Raw genomic sequence first — 19,728 nt, forward strand, 5'->3', positions numbered from 1 at the left:
AGCATGTTAAACAAGCTAAGGAAGAAAGCCTTAGAGGAAAGTTTGAAGACATGCAGATGGTTGAAGGTGAAACCATTCAACAGTATGGAATAAGAATCAAAACTATTGCTAGAGATATCAAGAGTGCAGGAGGCAAAATAGAAGATGCCACTATTGTGAGAAAACTTTTGAGATCCTTATTACCGGTCTATGCAATAAGAGTTGCTACTATTCAAGAGCTAAGATCAATAGACAAGACTAAGGTATCCCTAGACTCCATCATTGCTAAGCTGATAGACTATGAGCTAAATAATTTTGATGGTAGTGTTCAAAAGATTGAATCAGCTTTTAAATCCTCTGCGATACCATCTAGGAAAGGAAAAGAAGCAAGCACCAGTGATGAAACAAGACAGAGCAGAGTGATGGATGATGAGGAGTTTCTATGGAATTTGAAGCTCTTCTTGTAAGAAAATTTCCAAAAGGAATTGGGAAATATAGAGGTAAGCTCCCTTTGAAATGTTTTTCTTGTAACCGGATAGGACATATTGCTATGAACTCTCCTAATAGTGACAACAAAGATAAACCGGAAAGGTTCAAGAAATTCAAAGGAGGAAACTAGAGAAATTGTTTTGTTGCAGTTGATGAAGGTGTCACAGATGAGGAATCAGAAGATGAAGAGAATGAAGACATTGTGTTTGTTGTTGTAATGGAAGATGTGTCAGACAAGAAGACTCTTGTCTCCTGCTTTGATAATTCCAATGAGTGGATTATTGACAGTGGTTGTTCTCACCATATGACTGGTGATCGGAGCAAGTTTCTATTTTTGGAAGAATATGATGGTGGTGTGGTTCATTTTGGTAATGATGCACCATGTATGGTTAAAGGAAAAGGGTCCATCTCTTTGAATGGAAAGAGTAGTGTTGATAATGTGTATTGGGTTGATGGTCTCCAACACAACCTTTTGAGTGTTGCCCAGCTGAATGATAGTGGACTCACTCTGGAATTCAAGAATGGAGTGTGCAGAATCAAAGGAAAGAATAGTGAAGTGGTGGCTACTGGTGTGTAGACCAAAGGTAACCTATTTCAATTGAATGCAAATATCAGTACCTGTCTTAAGGCTAAATTTGATGATAGCTGGATATGCCATAGGAGACTCTGCCATATAAATTTTGATAACATTGTGAAGGCCAGTAAGAACAAGGTAGTTAGAGGATTGTCGGTGCTGAACAAACTAGAAAATCTTTTTTGCAGAGAATGTCAACTAGGGAAAATGTCTTCCTCAACATACAAAGGTAAATCTTTCACTGTAGACAACTTACTTGATCTTGTGCATACTGATTTGTGTGGTCCTATGAAAACTAGGAGTGTGCAAGGAGATAGGTATTTCATGATTTTGATTGATGATTGCTCAAGAATGATGTGGGTCACATTCTTGAAGGACAAGTCTGAAGCCTTTGGAAAGTTCAAAGCTTTCAGAGCACTGGTTGAAAAGGAAAGTGGTAGAAGAATTAAATGCCTCAAAACTGATAAAGGAGGGGAATTCACTTCTAGTGAATTCAACAAGTATTATGAATATTTTGGCATCAAGAGGTAATTGTCTGCCCCTTGGACTCCACAGTAGAATGGCCTAGTAGAGAGGAACAACCAGACAATGGTTGAAGCAACAAGAACAATGTTGATTCAAGGAAAGGTCGCTCACACCTTTTGGAGAGAAGTGGTGAGCACTGCAGTTTACACAATGAACTGGGTACTCATCAAGAAAGGTAAGGATAAAACTCCTTATGAGTGTTGGACCAGTAAGACTCCTATAGTTAGCCACTTTGGGGTATTTGGTAGCAAATGTTACATCAAGAGGAGTGAACATCAGGGGAAGTTTGAAGCCAAATGTGATGAGGGAATATTCCTAGGATATTCCACCAAGAGTAAAGCTTTGAAGTGTTACAACAATAGGACTCAGAGAATTATGGAAAGCATCAATGTGAGAATTGATGAAACCTCTGAGAAACCATTAGTGAGCAAGCGGTAAATGAACTAGTTGCAACCTTCTAGGAACTAGTTGCTAGTCAACCGAGTACCAGTAACAGTGTTCCTGCACTGGTAAATGTTGATGCTCATGAAGATGAGGATGAAGAGGAAAAGCAAGAAGAACCAGTCAAGACTATTCCTCAGTATGTAAAACTGAATCATGATCCTAAGCAGATCATAGGAGATAAGGATGCAGGTATCCTTACAAGAAGGAAGATTAGAGAAAATTTATGTACGATCTCTAAACTTGAGCCTAAATCATTCAAAGAGGTACATAAAGATGAAGATTGGATCAAGGAAATGGAAGAGGAACTTGACCAGATAGAGAAAAATGGTACATGGTCCTTGGTACCTAGACTAGAGCATAAAAATGTCATTGGTACCAGATGGGTTTTCAGAAATAAGCTGAATGAGGATGGTATAGTGATTAGAAACAAAGCCAGATTGGTGTGCAAGGGATATGCCCAAGAAGAAGGAGAAGACTATGGAGAAACCTTTGCTCCTGTGGTCAGATTAGAAGGAGTTCGCATGCTTCTTGCATATGTTGCCTTTAAAGGATTCAAGGTATATCAAATGGATGTAAAATCTGCATTCCTAAATGGTGTAATTGAAGAGGAGGTGTATATAGAGAAACCAGATGGGTTCTCCCTATCTAAAGATAGTGACATGGTGTGCAGGCTACATAGAGCCTTATATGGTCTAAAGCAGGCACCTAGAGCATGGTATGAATGCTTGCATTCCCATCTTGTGGAGATTGGATTTGAGAGAACAAGTGAAGATAGCAATATCTACTTGAAATTTGAAGGAGATCAAATCCTAATCTGTGAGGTATTTGTTGATGATATTATCTTTGGTGGAAATGACAAGATGAGTCATGAGTTTGTAGATGAGATGAAGAAAGAGTTTGAGATGTCACTCATAGGGGAGATTAAGTTCTTCATTGGACTACAGATTCAATAGATGACAGATGGAATCTTTACCAGTTAGTCCAAGTATGTCAAAGAGGTGTTGAAGACCTTTGGCATGGAAGATAGAAAACTGGTTGGTACACCAATGGTGACTAGTTGCAAATTATCAAAATAGGATGATTCTGCATTGGTTGATGAGAAGGAATACCGATCAATGATTGGTAAGTTGAATTATGTAGTGCATAGCAAACCAGATATTGCACATGTAGTTGGCATTACTGCAAGGTTCCAAAAAATTCCAAGATAATCCCACTTGGTTGCAGTCAAGCGGATTCGTAGGTATCTAAAGGGAACAGTTGACTATGGATTGTGGTACCCATACAACAATGATTTCAACCTGAAAGTATTCATAGATGCTGATTGGGTAGGTAAAGTGGATGACCAGAAGAGCACAACTGGTGGTGCATTCTTTCTCAGTGGTAGACTGGTCTCATGGATGAGTAAGAAGCAGAGTTGTATCTCTCAGTCTATAGTGGAAGCGGAGTATGTTGCAGCTTTCATGAACTGCACTCAGACAATCTGGATGAAGCATGTATTAAATGGCTTCAAAGTTCCTGTATCTAAACCGGTAAGTATATTCTGTGATAACACAAGTGCTATCAATATTTCAAAGAATCTAGTTTTACATTCGAGAACCAAGCATTTTGAACTTAAGTATCATTTCTTGGGGGAAAAGGTTCAGAATAAAGAGATTGCACTAGAACATATTTCTAGTAAGGAGCAGTTAGCAGACATATTCACCAAGCCTCTCCCAAAGGCTACATTTGTGTACTTAAGAGGTGAATTAGGGGTACTGCCCCTTTAGGAGGTGAACTAAAAGTATTTGTTCCACATCAATCAGGTATTGCATAGTCATTTTTTTTTATTTGATTGATGTGTTGAAGGATGCTACTCCTCAGGGGGAACAACATAATGGAATAGGGATGCTTGTGCCTCCACTTTGGCATTGTTGTCAAAGGGGGAGAAGAAGTGAAGCGGAGAGGATATCTGTAGAAATTGATATGGGAAGATGAGAAGCGGAGAGATATCCTTGTATATTGCCATCAATGCCAAAGGGGGAGATTGTTGGCATTATGTGAACCAGTATGAGGACATAATGATATTTTATGTTGTCAATATGTGATATGAAGTGAACCGGCATATGTGAGAAGAGAGAACCGAAATATGTGAGAACCGGTATATATGCCAAAGTGAAGCGATATATTTGTTCAAGGTGAACTAGCATATCAAGATGAACTGACATGTTGTTATGGGAACTGGTACATGGAACCTTTGTGTGACTACTAGTTGGTAGTCTCAGGGTTTTTGGTTTGAGTACCTCAAGCCTGTGTGACTTAGTTGGTGATCTTTGTGTGATGAGTTAGCAGTATAACAAAGAACAGATTGTGTTTCCATGTCAGTCTTGTACACATGAAGGATCTTGCATGAAGGAGATTGTTCCTATCTACCTTCGGAATGTGCCAAGTTTGTAAATGGTGACAACGCGTGATGGGTTATCAGCCACCATGAAATCGGTGGATAATGAACAATGGAGAATTTCTTGAGATTGACTCAAGACTGTTGCATTTAATGCAATGTGTTCAATGATTAGCATTGAACCATTTGATTTGTTTAACCTAACAAGTTTAGGGTTAGGGTTTTTGCTACCAACCTATCTATTTCCTCTAAGGTCGATGTTGTGTTCCTTTCAGAGGTGGTTGGAAAAAGTTGGGTGTGTGTATCCAACTGAAGTGATACGTGATTCTTACCAAACTAGAGGAGAAAAGTGATATCTGCAGAGTGTAAGTGCAGAAGATAAAGAGGAGCCAAAGTGGATCTGCATTAGCATTAAGTGTTGTTACCAGATCATTGTAATTCCTGTTGATCTTTAACCACTTCAATAGTTGTGAAATCCCTTAACAGGGTAGCCTTAACTAGCTTGTTGTAAATCCTTTAACAGGGTAATTCAAAGCTATTGAGTTTAAAATCCTTTAGCTATTGAGTTCTTGAAATCCTTTAACAAGGTAACCCTTAACCAAGTATTCTAGCCATCCCTTAATTGGGTGATCCCTAACAGGATTGGTTCCTAGCAGAACAAATTGTAATGTCTCTAACCGGACAAGGCTCCTAACAGAGTGGACTTCTAAAGAGTTCAAAAATAGCTTGTGGGTATTCATCCCCACCATGGCTTTTCCCAGTTGGGTTTCCACGTTAAAAATATGTGTGTCATGTGTGATGCTTTTACTTGTGATGCTTTGTTATTGTCTATCAAGCAAGTGATGGTTCTGTGTTTTATGCCTGTCAATAAAACATGTTGAACTAGCTATTATTATGTTTTGATGATAGATTACCTATTCATGCATAAGGGTGAAATGGTAGTATATTTTTGAGTTGAGTGAAAAGCTAAGTGAGTAACCAGTTAATGCTTGTCTCAGTCATTCTTAGCTTTATCGGTTGCACTCTGTTTCAAACCGGTGTCACTGTTTGCCAGTCATTTGAAGTGTCTGTTGTCAAACTGATTTTGGACTATATTTTTGTCTGTACTAATTCACCCCCCCCTCTCAGTACCAGTTTGGTACTATTCATTCATCATTGAGTTATCTATCTCCACTAGAAAATACTGATTAGTTAGCCTCAAAAATATGTTCATCAATTTATTCTTTGGAGTTAACCGGGTGAATAACCAATTATTCCATGTTGGCTTGAGTGCTGGTATGCATTGTTGCTGATACTGGTGAAGTACCTACCGGTGTATGTAGAAGTCTATTGCCAGTGTTGGTATTTGTCGGTTGGGTGCCAGATGATTGCCAATTGGTTGTCGGTTGGTTGCCATCAATGACAACATTAACTATTCTCATAAGAGTGTAGAATACCTACAACACCATCTGTAATGACTTTGGTCAAGTGGCTATGAGCTGCAAAAGAAGAATAGGAATAGGAAACACAAGACCTTGGAGGTCATCTGGTATGGCCTGTTATCACTATAACAAACTGGGGCACTTAGCAAAATTCTATAGATCCGTAAATAGAAAATCGGTCAATTCTTCTAAGGATCAGAAAGGAAAGCAGAAAGTCAATGTTGAAGAAACCAGAGAGGAAATGAATCGGATTTGGAAGGAGAAAAGTGATGACTCACTTGGAGAAGAAACTGTTCCTTCACCCAGTGAAGAGAACCCTACACCAATGACTTAAGCCTTTTTAATATGGCTAAGGAGAGCTTACCAGTCAAATTACCTCCAGACCCCTTGAGAAAAATGAGTGGTAAAAGAGTTTTTGAAGCATGAAATTTTGGTAACTTTTTGTCAATATGTTATCAGCCAGTTTTCTTCTTGAGCGGTGAAATTAGGGTTTGTAACCCTAATAGGCAAGCATTCAATGTAGTAGGTAAAAAGGATAAAAGCAAGTTTCTATGTTAGGGGGTATTTATTTAAGCTTGCTTAGGTTAATAGGAGTGGTTTATATGAGGACACAGGTGAAATACTTCAGCTACATGTGTAACTCTCCACCTCACATGGGTAGTTGAGTTACACACCCTCTTTTGGCTTGTTGTGCCACCTCTCATAACCACTATTTTGTCATTTCCTAAGTGGGTTATGGGTTAGTTGGGTTACATGCCCTCTTTTGGCCTTATGTACCAACTTTCTCAACTCTTTTTGTGTCTTCATGTAAGGAGGTTATGCCACATGTTTTGGCATTTACCAAGAAGGTAAAACCTCCCACTTTTTATGGGGAATAGGAGTTAATGCACCCCTTGGAGGTATATTCTTATGTTTTTCTATATAATAAGCACTATAGTCTCACCTTTAGTAGTTCAATGATAGTTCGGTGAGAGTCTTATCCAAATTCTCTTCTTTGTCTCTATTTATCTCTCATATCGAAATTATCTTCATTCAGCTATTTTGATCTTCGATCATCCGTTGCTTGAGGAGTTGCATGTGATCTATGACCGACATCAAATCTTGGCTTGGTTCTTTCTTGTCACATAATCTCACATGGTATCAGAGCTTATTGTTTGGTATAGCTGATTATTTTTTCTGATTTATTTGAGGGATTTGAGACTTTTAGATAGCTAATTTTTTCCTTAAAAACTAAGTATGCTCTTCTCCTGCATTCTCGTATGATCTGGAGAATTTGAACAGTTTAAAGGAAAATAGCTTCTAGTTAAATCTACTTTATATGTATGTGTTCTTGTAAGATTTGGGTGATTGCAGCTTTGTGGTAATATTGGAAGCTTAATAAGCATTTCCAGAGTGTCCAGAAGGCTTGAGAAAGTCAAAAGTGACTTTTACTTCACCAAAATCAGAGTTTGGAGGACACAGTGAAAAAATTAGAGTAAAATCTTGTCATGCCCAAAATTTAGGGCAAAAACAGAACAAATTTTTTTTTAAAACATACTAAATTAATTAACAAGTTCACTCTCACAACAAGCATTTAAGAAATTTCCATTATTAAATTCGAGCTAATTCTGATACGAACTAAGCATCGATAAATTGTTTAATTTTAATTGCGGAAAACTAACTGTTTTAATTTTATCTCCAAGAGATACTCAGTCATTAGGTTTATTAAATTAATCAACCTATAGGAAATAGGAGAGGAAAATTAATCAAATCTCAAATATGACTATAAAGTCCAATCAACCTTTTAAAATTTCCTCTTTATTACTTGCTTCAAATTATAACCAAAATTATATAAAATAAATATACATATATATATATTTATATATACATATACATATATTTATAATTAGATACTTAATCCAAAATATGATCAAAATTTTTATATATATATATATATATATATATATATATATATATATATATATATATATATATATATCCACATATATATATATATATATATATATAGATATATATGTTAAACATTTAAATTCTAATTCAAAAGCACATTACTTTCTATATATTAATCCATATTTCCCCAACCCTATTTAGGTTTCCATTATCTTATATATATATTTTCAAATCTAATTTATCATGTTATTCTTAAAATCCATTTGCCCTAGCCCCACCTGGGCTAGGGTTTATCCCATATTTTTTTTTAACAGGGAATTATCGTGCTGGGCCAAAACCCTTGGCGGCCATGAAATCCCTTTTTTTTTTTGTGCAGGTCGCGGGAGTTGGAAGGTGGGTATGGCCGCGCGCCATTGTGTGAGCGCACAGTGGGTGCCGCGGCACCACTGTGTGCCCACACAGTGGGCGCCGCTAGCGGCTCCCCACTATGTGGCCACACAGTGGCGGCCGTGGCCGTCCACTATGTGCCCACACAGTGGGAGCCGAAGCGGCTCCACTGTGTGTGCACACAGTGGGCGCCTCGCGGCCCTCACTGTGCGTACACACAGTGGGATCCGCGAGGACCCAATACAATTTTTTTTTTTAAATAATTTTTTTTTTTTTAAAATATAATATATAAAAATATATATATATATATATATATAAATATTTATATTTATATATATATATATATATATAAATATTTATATTTATATATATATATATATTTTTTTTTTTTATTTCCATAACTTTTATAATCATAGTTAAAAAAAATGGTGAAATTTATTTCATTATAAATATATATATATTTTTAAAAATAGATTTACATGCAAAATTTTAAACTAATATAATTAAGGGAAAAGCATTAAGTTAAATCAGAAATATATATATATATATAATTAATAAGCTTTTAAATCAATGTTAACTAAAATACAATTTAGAATACTATTCAAAAGATACAATATATTTTTTTCTGGAATAAAAAGAATTTCATTGATTTTTTTCTTCTAATAAAATATTTATATAAAACAAATTTTTCATTAAAATACTTAAAATCTTTCAGCATCAATAAACATTCTATTTTGCCACAAGTAAAATATAGATAAAATTTATATGAAAACAATTCTCTTTATTATTTTTTTTTCCATAATTCAAAGAAGCTTTTGCATGCAACACAAATTAACTTTTCTTTTTCTAAAAACCAGAAGTAGAAATAACAAGCTTTTCTTTTTTAAAACATCTCTAAGATATTCTACCAATTTACAAGATGTTTCTCTGAATAGTCACAACAATAAAACTTCAAGTCTACTTTTACAAATTACAACTTGCTTCTCTTTACTATGAATGAGGCATACTTCTATAACAAATTTTAAACAAATATCTGCAACTGAATTTAAGTATCTTCAATAACAATCTTTTGTGTTTCTTTCATGGTTCCTATTCTCTTTCCTCTAAATTTCCTGCATAATAGAAAACACAAATATGACCATGGAGTGCTCACCTCCCAGCCTAGGCTAACTGGTAGCCACCCCCGAGCTCGGAGAACCAATTCCTAGACGGGTAACAAACAGGCAAACATACAGAAAGCAATGCATACAGATTTTCCAGACACATTCCCAACTTGGCTTTCACAGCACCACACTGTGGTGATGAACATTTTCAAAGGGTGGTAGTGGACCAATACCCTGAGGAGAACTGCAAGTATGAAATAAACAAGAAGCCACCTCATGGCACAATAACAATATCAAGAATCTCAACCCCTTATTCCTTATGCCCCCCAAAGGCATTCTAGCCTTATATCCCTCCTTATGACCCCCATTGCACAAACAGGCCATGCAGCAAGGGTCACAAAAAGATCCCTTGTGATCGCTCTCAAAAGAGAGTCTCTCACTCGAGGGCTGTCACTGCTACCACCCTCAAGATCCTCTTCTCTCCCAAGAGTAAGAGACCTTGAGAAAACTCCCAAAACACAACATTTCATAAAGCAAAAATACCAAGAGATTTTCAAACATAAACTTTCAAGAACAAGATTTCTTATACAAATAACTTCCAGACATAAACAAGAAGAATACATTAAAAATAGTAATTGAAACCAACCTTAATCTGCCCAAAGGTTATTATGGTATTTGATGAAGAGCTGCCCAATCCACAAATCTTTTTCCTTCTACCCTTATTCAATTTCTCTATTCCATAACATTATTTTCTTTCCAAATTTTCTTCTGTCTCCAAAAAATGGAGAGTGGGTGATTACCCTACTATTCCCAAAAATCTTCCTTAAGAAGCTCACTCTCTGAGTTCTCACAGGATTCTAAAAAAAAAAACCAAAAAGAAGAAAGAAAGCAAAAATGCAAAAAGACTCTCATTCCAAAAGGAAAAATCTTGATTAGATTTAACTTCTAATTTTCAATTTTCGCTCAACTCAAAAAAACCAATTTTTAAAGCATTAAAAAGATCATTATAAAGTAGAAACTTGCCTAAAATTATCCCTAACCCCTAGGTATACCTTATGGGCTTTAGGAAACCCTATTAAACTACCCCTAGGTGTTCATTTAACTCATTTTAAACCCCTCTGAAGTTTATTTTCGGGTCAAACATAAGTTGACCACTCCAAATATTATATTCCCAAAGTATTTATGACAACACATTAATTTATTTAAGAAAACTAAAATTAAACACTTTCCCACCAAGAGACAAAATAAAACATTTAAATTTAAATCCACACATGTGTCAAGTGACACTAATAAAACACTTTTACAAAAATAAAACATGAAATTGTCTCTTGAGTTTTTTACACAATAAAATTAAATAACACTTAACACTCATGCAGCATATACTATTACGAATAAAATACAACACAAACGGGGTGTTGTCTCTCCAAATAGACAAACCCTGGCTTACGAACATACATAAGTCTAGGTTTGATTCTCCGTAATTTTCCATGGTCACATGGTAATTTTCCTGCGCATCTCAATTTACACATTAGTACTTCCAAATATCCATATATAATATAATTCAATAATATAACAATACACATCATTACTTGCATACAATTTTCATATGCACAGATTGAATACATCTTTTATCAAACAATTTCACATAAGCAATTTTCATCCCAATTCACATAAACTAAACATACATCATAGTTCTATATTCAGAGTAAAGTCCTGCAAATTCAATAACGACATCTATCATTGCAATATCATCCTATCTAACAATCATGTAGTGTTCCATCTCATAAAGCATGTAAGTAAATCATCAAATCATAGCAATGTTATCCAAATCCTAAAATCATATAAGTTCTAAGTCTCAAAATGCATCAAAATAAAGTATCCATAATAATCTAAAATATAAAATCCACTGAATGTCAGACTGAGTCGAGGTGAGGCCTCACATCCTCCCCCTCTAGGCATGAACTTCCTCCTGGAGTTCATCAAAGAGGTGAGGGTACTCTGATCTCATACGTGCTGCGTCCTCCCATGAAGCCGTAACCTCATCATAACAATCCCACTGGACCCTAACCTGGTCCAGCTCTCGACCTCGAAGGGCCAATGTCCGGCGTGCCAAAATGCGAATGGGCTCCAAAGCTAGCTGCCCATCCGACTCCACCTGCAAGGCATCCCAATCTAAAAGGTGAGACTCATCATAGATATATTTTCTCAAAACTGAAACATGAAACACATCGTGGATGCACGACAGGCTAGGTGGCAAAGCTAAACAGTAGGCAACTGGGCCTATCCTCTCCAGAATCTCAAAAGGTCCTACAAAGCGAGGTGCGAGCTTAGAACCCTTTCTGTAATGGATTGGACTCTTATGCAGTCGCACTCTCAAGAAAACTCTATCTCCAACCAAGTAACTACGATCTATCCTCTTTGCATCGGCATATTTCTTCTGTCTATCCTGAACCTCTCTGAGATGCTGTCTAATCAAATCCACCTGCTGTTGCATATCCCGAACTAACTCAGGACAAATATTAACTCTATCCTCTATGCGATCCCAACTCAAGGGTGTCCTGCAAGGCTTGCCGTATAATGCCTGGTAGGGTGGCATTCCCAAGGAAGTGTGATGCCCATTGTTATAGGCAAACTCCACTAAGGGAAGATACTCCTCCCACCGGGTCTGATGATCCATGACGTACATACGAAGCATATCCTCTAACACCTGATTGACCCTCTTTGTCTGACCATCTGTCTCCAGGTGATAGGCTATACTGAAATTGAGCCTTGTGCCCATAGCTGCCTATAATGACTTCCAAAAGGTAGAAGTGAAAAGAGAATCCCTATCAGAAATAATCTTGTGGGGTACGCCATGAAGCCTAACAATGTCTCGCAAGAACACTTGTGCTACTGCTGGAGCTGTGAATGTAGTACGAACTGGTGAAAAGTGAGCTACTTTGGTCAACTTGTCAACTGTCACCAAGATAGCATCATGGCGATGAGAAGACATAGGGAGACCAATGATGAAATCCATGGATATAGTATCCCACTTCCACTCTGGTATAGCATGAGACTGAAGAAACCCACCTGGATGGCGGTGCTCCGCCTTTACCCTCTGACACTCGAGACATCGAGCTACTATCTCAGCAATGAGCTGCCGCATTGCCGGCCAATGATACAACTGCCTCAAGTCAGCATGCAACTTCTTAACCCTAGGATGTGCTACATAAGGAGCTCTATGAGCTTCCGAGACAATGAACTCTCGCAACCCTCTAGAGGAAGGTACATAAATGCGCCCTCTGTGGCGTAACAGTCCATCGAACTCCAAAGAATAATCCACATATTTCCCTTCTAGAGTAACCTGAGAATGTAATACCTGACAAACCTCTGCATATCATCCATCCTCTAGCAAGTGCCGAAGTATATGGTCTCTCAAGTCTGTGCCCATGGATATGGTGTAGACCTCATGACGTCTCCTACTCAAGGCATCTGCAACTACATTTTCCTTTCCTTTGATGTAGTGAACGTCAAAATCATATTCGCACAAGAACTCCATCCATCTCCTCTGACGTGCATTAAGGTTCGGCTGAGTGAAGATGTACTAAAGACTCTGATGATTTGAATGCAACTAGAAGTGATGTCCTAAAAGGAAGTGTCTCCACCTCACAAGTGCATGCACTACTGCTGCGATCTCAAGGTCATGGGTGGGATAATTAAGTTCATGAGTCTTAAGTTTCCTAGACTCGAAAGCTATGGCCCTACCACCCTGCATAAGAACTGCCCCTAAACCCTCTAGGGAAGCATCTGTACAAACCATAAAATCAGCTGAAGGATCTGGTACAACAAGGATAGGAGCACTAGTAAGTGCCTTCTTGAGTTCCTGAAAGGCCTTCTCGCACTTCTCTGTCCACTCAAATTTCTTCCCTTTATGCTGAAGAGAAGTAATAGGGTGTGTGACTCTGGAGAAACCCTTGACAAAACGTCGGTAATAACCTGCTAAACCCATGAAACTCCTGACCTCTGTCACACTGGTAGGCGTTGGCCAATCCATAATAGCCCTAATCTTTGATGGGTCAACTAAGATCCCATCACCGGAAATAACGTGTCCAAGGTACTTGACCTCAGATCGAAAGAAAGCACACTTCGATAGGCTGCCAAACAATTGGTTATCCCGCAAACACTGCAATACCTATTTCAGGTGCTCCTCATGTTCCTTCTCATTCTGAGAATATATCAGTATATCATCGAGGAACACAATAACAAAACGGTCCAGAAAGGTACAGAACACCCCATTCATGAGGCTCATAAAAACTGCTGGGGCATTCGTAAGTCCAAAGGGGACTACGGTAAACTCATAGTGACCATATCTAGTGTGAAATGCGGTCTTGTAGATATCACTTTCCACTATTCTCAACTGATGGTATCCTGACTTCAGATCTATTTTGGAAAAGACTTTGGCACCCTGAAGCTGATCAAATAAATCATCAATTTTGGGCAAAGGATATCGGTTCTTGATGGTTACTTTATTTAGCTGCCGATAATCCATACACAATCGTAGAGATCCATCCTTCTTCTTAACGAAGATGACTGGTGCACCCCACGGGGATACGCTAGGACGGATATGACCCTTCTCACGAAGTTCCTCAAGCTGAATTTTAAGTTCATTAAGCTCATTTGTGGTCATTCTATAAGGTGCTCTGGAAACTAGCTCGGCTCCTGGTACTAGGTCTATATGAAAATCAATCTCTCTGCGGGGAGGCATTCCCGGTAACTCTGAAGGAAATACATCTGAATATCCCTTAAGGATAGGGTGGTCATCGAGTGATGTTTCTTTTTCCTCCTCTTCCTCTCTATCACTGATAGTGATAGCAAAAAGCTGACATCCCTTCCACATGCTCCGCTTAAGCTACATTGCGGAGATCATACGAAGAGACACGGGCCTCTAAATCTCAGTGATAACTATGGGCAAACCATGATCATCCTCACACTCGATCCTTTTCAGGCGGCAATCCATCTTGGCATTGTGGGCATAAAGCCAATCCATGCCAAGTACGATTCCATAAGATCCAAGTGGAGTCACTCTAAGGTCTACTAAAGTGGTGGTCTTGCCAATCTGCAGCTGACATGCCCTAACCTCTGATTCCACTAACACTCTAGCCCCTGAAGCTAATTCCACTTCCCAACTGACACCCTGCCTAGTTACCACTAGCTCGCAACGCTCCACAATCGATGGAGATATAAAGGAGTCAGTAGCTCCTGAATCAAACAAAATAGATACATTGTTACCTCTGATTATACCTGAAGATTCCATAACCGTGGCCTGATGATCAGCCTGGCGGTTGTCAACCGCTGCGAATACTCTATGGGACCTGCCCATATCACCAACTGTCGGCTCTGAAGCGGCCATCTGCTGACTCCTTGCTACCTGTCCCTGAGGGCAATCCCTCGCCATATGCCCCATGGCTCCACATGTAAAGCAAGCACCCCATGCCTAGAACTGGGCACCTTGAGGCCTAGAAAATGCCTAACCTCCTGTCCTACTGGATCCGCTATACCCACCCCTGGAGGACTGCTGAGTCCCCGCCAGCTGTGTGTATTGCCCCTGTGCTCTCTGATCACGTTTCTGTCCCTGAGTCTGCCACTGCTTGGGCTTGGTGCCCTGCTGATACTGTGGAGGCTTCTGTTTCTAGTTCTGTGGTTTCTATTGTCGTGGAGGGGGTTTGGAGAACCCCTGAGAATTTTGGTTGTTCCCTTTCCAATGTGGTTTCTAGAATCCATAAGTCTGAGGTGCGGGATTTCGGTTCTGAAACTGATCCCTATTGTCCTGTGGTCTAACTTGAATTTTCTCGGCAATCAGTGCCTTGTCTACAGCAACCCGAAGGTTCTCTAGAGCGGACATCCTAACAGGCCCGGCTATACCAGCATTTAATCCCCTGATGAAGCGGTTTACAAGACATTTCTCATCCTTTAGATAATCTACATATGGCAACAACTCAAAGAATTTACTCTCATACTGGGTTACTGACAAGCCTTTTTGTTGGAGATCATGAAATTCGTCTATACGACACTGCCTGAAGTGCTCTGATAGGTACCTCTCACGGAACCTCTCTGTGAATATCTCCCAAGTGAGCGTATCAGGAACTAATCCGCATTTGTACTCTTCCTGTCTCCACCAAGTGGAGGCTGTCCCTCTCAGAAGATGAACTACAACACGTGCTTTCAAGTTGCTCTCATATGAACGCAACGCAAAGCACCTCTCAAGACTCAAAAGCCATGCCTCGGCCTCTACTCCATCTGTAGAACCTCCGAAGGATGGTGGTTGGAGGTGCATGACCTCCCTGATGAGATCTCCTAGATCTCGACGTCCTCTCTCAAAATAAACTGGTTCCACCGTAGGAGGTGGTCCTGGCATATGCACTGACTCTGGCTCATTACCACCCTAACTCTCTATAGGAATCGGAGCTGGGCTCCTGCTTCGCTCTCTAACAACAAATCTATGACTCCCAGAGTCATGACTCCTAACCTGAGGGTTCTCTGCTGGGATCCTTTCCTGAACAATGCCAATAAGATTCTGAATGGCTGCTAAAATGTCACGGTTAGGTTCATTTGGTTGTTCGGGAGGTGCTCCTGGGTTGTCCTCTGGAACCGATGCCTCCCTCTCTACCTCATCGCGTGCTATGCACACACGTCTAGGACCCCATCCGCGCTTGCGAGCTTGTCGCGTCAACGGAGGCATCCTAAGAGGAAAATAAGACAAAACAATTAATTAATTTCTTTTATAATTAAATTTAATTAAACTCAAAATTCCATTTAACAAAATAATTTAAAATATTCTAAGGCGAAACGTAAGTGAGTAAGGCTCCTAGTGTGGAAACCTTGCTCTGATACCAAAATGTCATGCCCAAAATTTAGGGCAAAAACGGAACAAATTTTTTTTTAAAACATACTAAATTAATTAACAAGTTCACTCTCACGACAAGCGTTTAAGAAATTTCCATTATTAAATTTGAGCTAATTCTGATACGAACTAAGCATCGATAAATTGTTTAATTTTAATTGCGGAAAACTAACCGTTTTAATTTTATCTCCAAGAGATACTCAGTCATTAGGTTTATTAAATTAATCAACCTATAAGAAATAGGAGAGGAAAATTAATCAAATCTCAAATATGACTATAAAGTCCAATCAACCTTTTAAAATTTCCTCTTTATTACTTGCTTCAAATTATAACCAAAATTATATAAAATAAATATACATATATATATATATTTATATATACATATACATATATTTATAATTAGATACTTAATCCAAAATATGATCAAAATTTATATATATACATATATATATATATATCCATATATATGTCCATATATATATATAGATACATATATATATATATATTACATATATGTTAAACATTTAAATTCTAGTTCAAAAGCACATTACTTTCTATAGATTAATCCATATTTCCCCAACCCTATTTAAGTTTCCATTATCTTATATATATATTTTCAAATCTAATTTATCATGTTATTCTAAAAATCCATTTGCCCTAGCCCCACCCGAGCTAGGGTTTATCCCATATTTTTTTTTAACAGGGAATTATCATGCTGGGCCGAAACCCTTGGCGGCCATGAAATCCTTTTTTTTTTTTGCGTAGGTTGCGGGAGTTGGAAGGTGGGTATGGCCGCGCGCCACTGTGTGAGCGCACAGTGGGCGTCGCGGCACCACTGTGTGCCCACACAATGGGCGCCGCTAGTGGCTCCCCACTGTGTGGCCATACAGTGGCGGTCGTGGCCGTCCACTGTGTGCCCACACAGTGGGAGCCAAAGCGGCTCCACTATGTGTGCACACAGTGGGCGCCGCGCGGCCCTCACTGTGCATACACACACTGGGATCCGCGAGGACCCAATACAATTTTTTTTTTTAAATAATTTTTTTTTTTTAAAAATATAATATATAAATATATATATATATATATATAAATATTTATATTTATATATATATATATATGTAAATATTTATACTTATATATATATATATGTAAATATTTATATTTATATATATATATATATATATATATATATTTATTTATTTGCATAACTTTAATAATCATAGTTAAAAAAAAAGGTGAAATTTATTTCATTATAAATATATATATATTTTTAAAAATAGATTTACATGCAAAATTTTAAACTAATATAATTAAGGGAAAAGCATTAAGTTAAATCAGAAATATATATATATATATACATATATATATATATATATATATATATATATATATATATATATATATATATATATATATATATATATATATATATATATAAGCTTGTAAATCAATGTTAACTAAAATACAATTTAGAATACTATTCAAAAGATACAATATATTTTTTTCTGGAATAAAAAGAATTTCATTGATTTTTTTCTTCTAATAAAATATTTATATAAAACAACTTTTTCATTAAAATACTTAAAATCTTCCAGCATCAATAAACATTCTATTTTGCCACAAGTAAAATATAGATAAAATTTATATGAAAACAATTCTCTTTATTATTTTTTTTTTCCATAATTCAAAGAAGCTTTTGCATGCAACACAAATTAACTTTTCTTTTTCTAAAAACCAGAAGTAGAAATAACAAGCTTTTCTTTTTTAAAACATCTCTAAGATATTCTACCAATTTACAGGATGTTTCTCTGAATAGTCACAACAATAAAACTTCAAGTCTACTTTTACAAATTACAACTTGCTTCTCTTTACTATGAATGAGGCATACTTCTAGAACAAATTTTAAACAAATATCTACAATTGAATTTAAGTATCTTCAATAACAATCTTTTATGTTTCTTTCATGGTTCCTAATCTCTTTCCTCTGAATTTCCTGCATAATAGAAAACACAAATATGACAACGGAGTGCTCACCTCCCAGCCTAGGCTAACTGGTAGCCACCCCCGAGCTCAGGGAACCAATTCCTAGACAGGTAACAAACAGGCAAACATACAGAAAGCAATGCATACAGATTTTCCAGACACATTCCCAACTTGGCTTTCACAGCACCACACTTTGGTTATGAACATTTTCAAAGGGTGGTAGTGGACCAATACCCTGAGGAGAACTACAAGTATGAAATAAACAAGAAGCCACCTCATGGCACAATAACAATATCAAGAATCTCAACCCCTTATTCCTTATGCCCCCCAAAGGCATTCTAGCCTTATATCCCTCCTTATGACCCCCATTGCACAAACAGGCCATGCAGCAAGGGTCACACAAAGATCCCTTGTGATCGCTCTCAAAAGAGAGTCTCTCACTCGAGGGCTGTCACTGCTACCACCCTCAAGATCCTCTTCTCTCCCAAGAGTAAGAGACCTTGAGAAAACTCCCAAAACACAACATTTCATAAAGCAAAAATACCAAGAGATTTTCAAACATAAACTTTCAAGAACAAGATTTCTTATACAAATAACTTCCAGACATAAACAAGAAGAAGACATTAAAAATAGTAATTGAAACCAACCTTAATCTGCCCAAAGGTTATTATGGTATTTGATGAAGAGCTGCCCAATCCACAAATCTTTTTCCTTCTACCCTTATTCAATTTCTCTATTCCATAACATTATTTTCTTTCCAAATTTTCTTCTGTCTCCAAAAAATGGAGAGTGGGTGATTACCCTACTATTCCCAAAAATCTTCCTTAAGAAGCTCACTCTCTAAGTTCTCGCAGGATTCTAAAAAAAAAAAACCAAAAAGAAGAAAGAAAGCAAAAATGCAAAAAGACTCTCATTCCAAAAGGAAAAATCTTGATTAGATTTAACTTCTAATTTTCAATTTTCGCTCAACTCAAAAAAACCAATTTTTAAAGCGTTAAAAAGATCATTATAAAGTAGAAACTTGCCTAAAATTACCCCTAACCCCTAGGTATACCTTATGGGCTTTAGGAAACCCTATTAAACTACCCCTAGGTGTTCATTTAACTCATTTTAAACCCCTCTGAAGTTTATTTTCGGGTCAAACATAAGTTGACCACTCCAAATATTATATTCCCAAAGTATTTATGACAACACATTAATTTATTTAAGAAAACTAAAATTAAACACTTTCCCACCAAGAGACAAAATAAAACATTTAAATTTAAATCCACACATGTGTCAAGTGACACTAATAAAACACTTTTACAAAAATAAAACATGAAATTGTCTCTTGAGGTTTTTACACAATAAAATTAAATAACACTTAACACTCATGCAGCATATACTATTACGAATAAAATACAACACAAACGGGGTGTTGTCTCTCCAAATAGACAAACCCTGGCTTACGAACATACATAAGTCTAGGTTTGATTCTCCGTAATTTTCCATGGTCACATGGTAAATTTCCTGTGCATCTCAATTTACACATTAGTACTTCCAAATATCCATATATAATATAATTCAATAATATAACAATACACATCATTACTTGCATACAATTTTCATATACACAGATTGAATACATCTTTTATCGAACAATTTCACATAAGCAATTTTCATCCCAATTCACATAA

Source organism: Cryptomeria japonica, chromosome 4 (genome assembly GCF_030272615.1).
Source record: "Cryptomeria japonica chromosome 4, Sugi_1.0, whole genome shotgun sequence".
Taxonomy (NCBI): domain Eukaryota; kingdom Viridiplantae; phylum Streptophyta; class Pinopsida; order Cupressales; family Cupressaceae; genus Cryptomeria; species Cryptomeria japonica.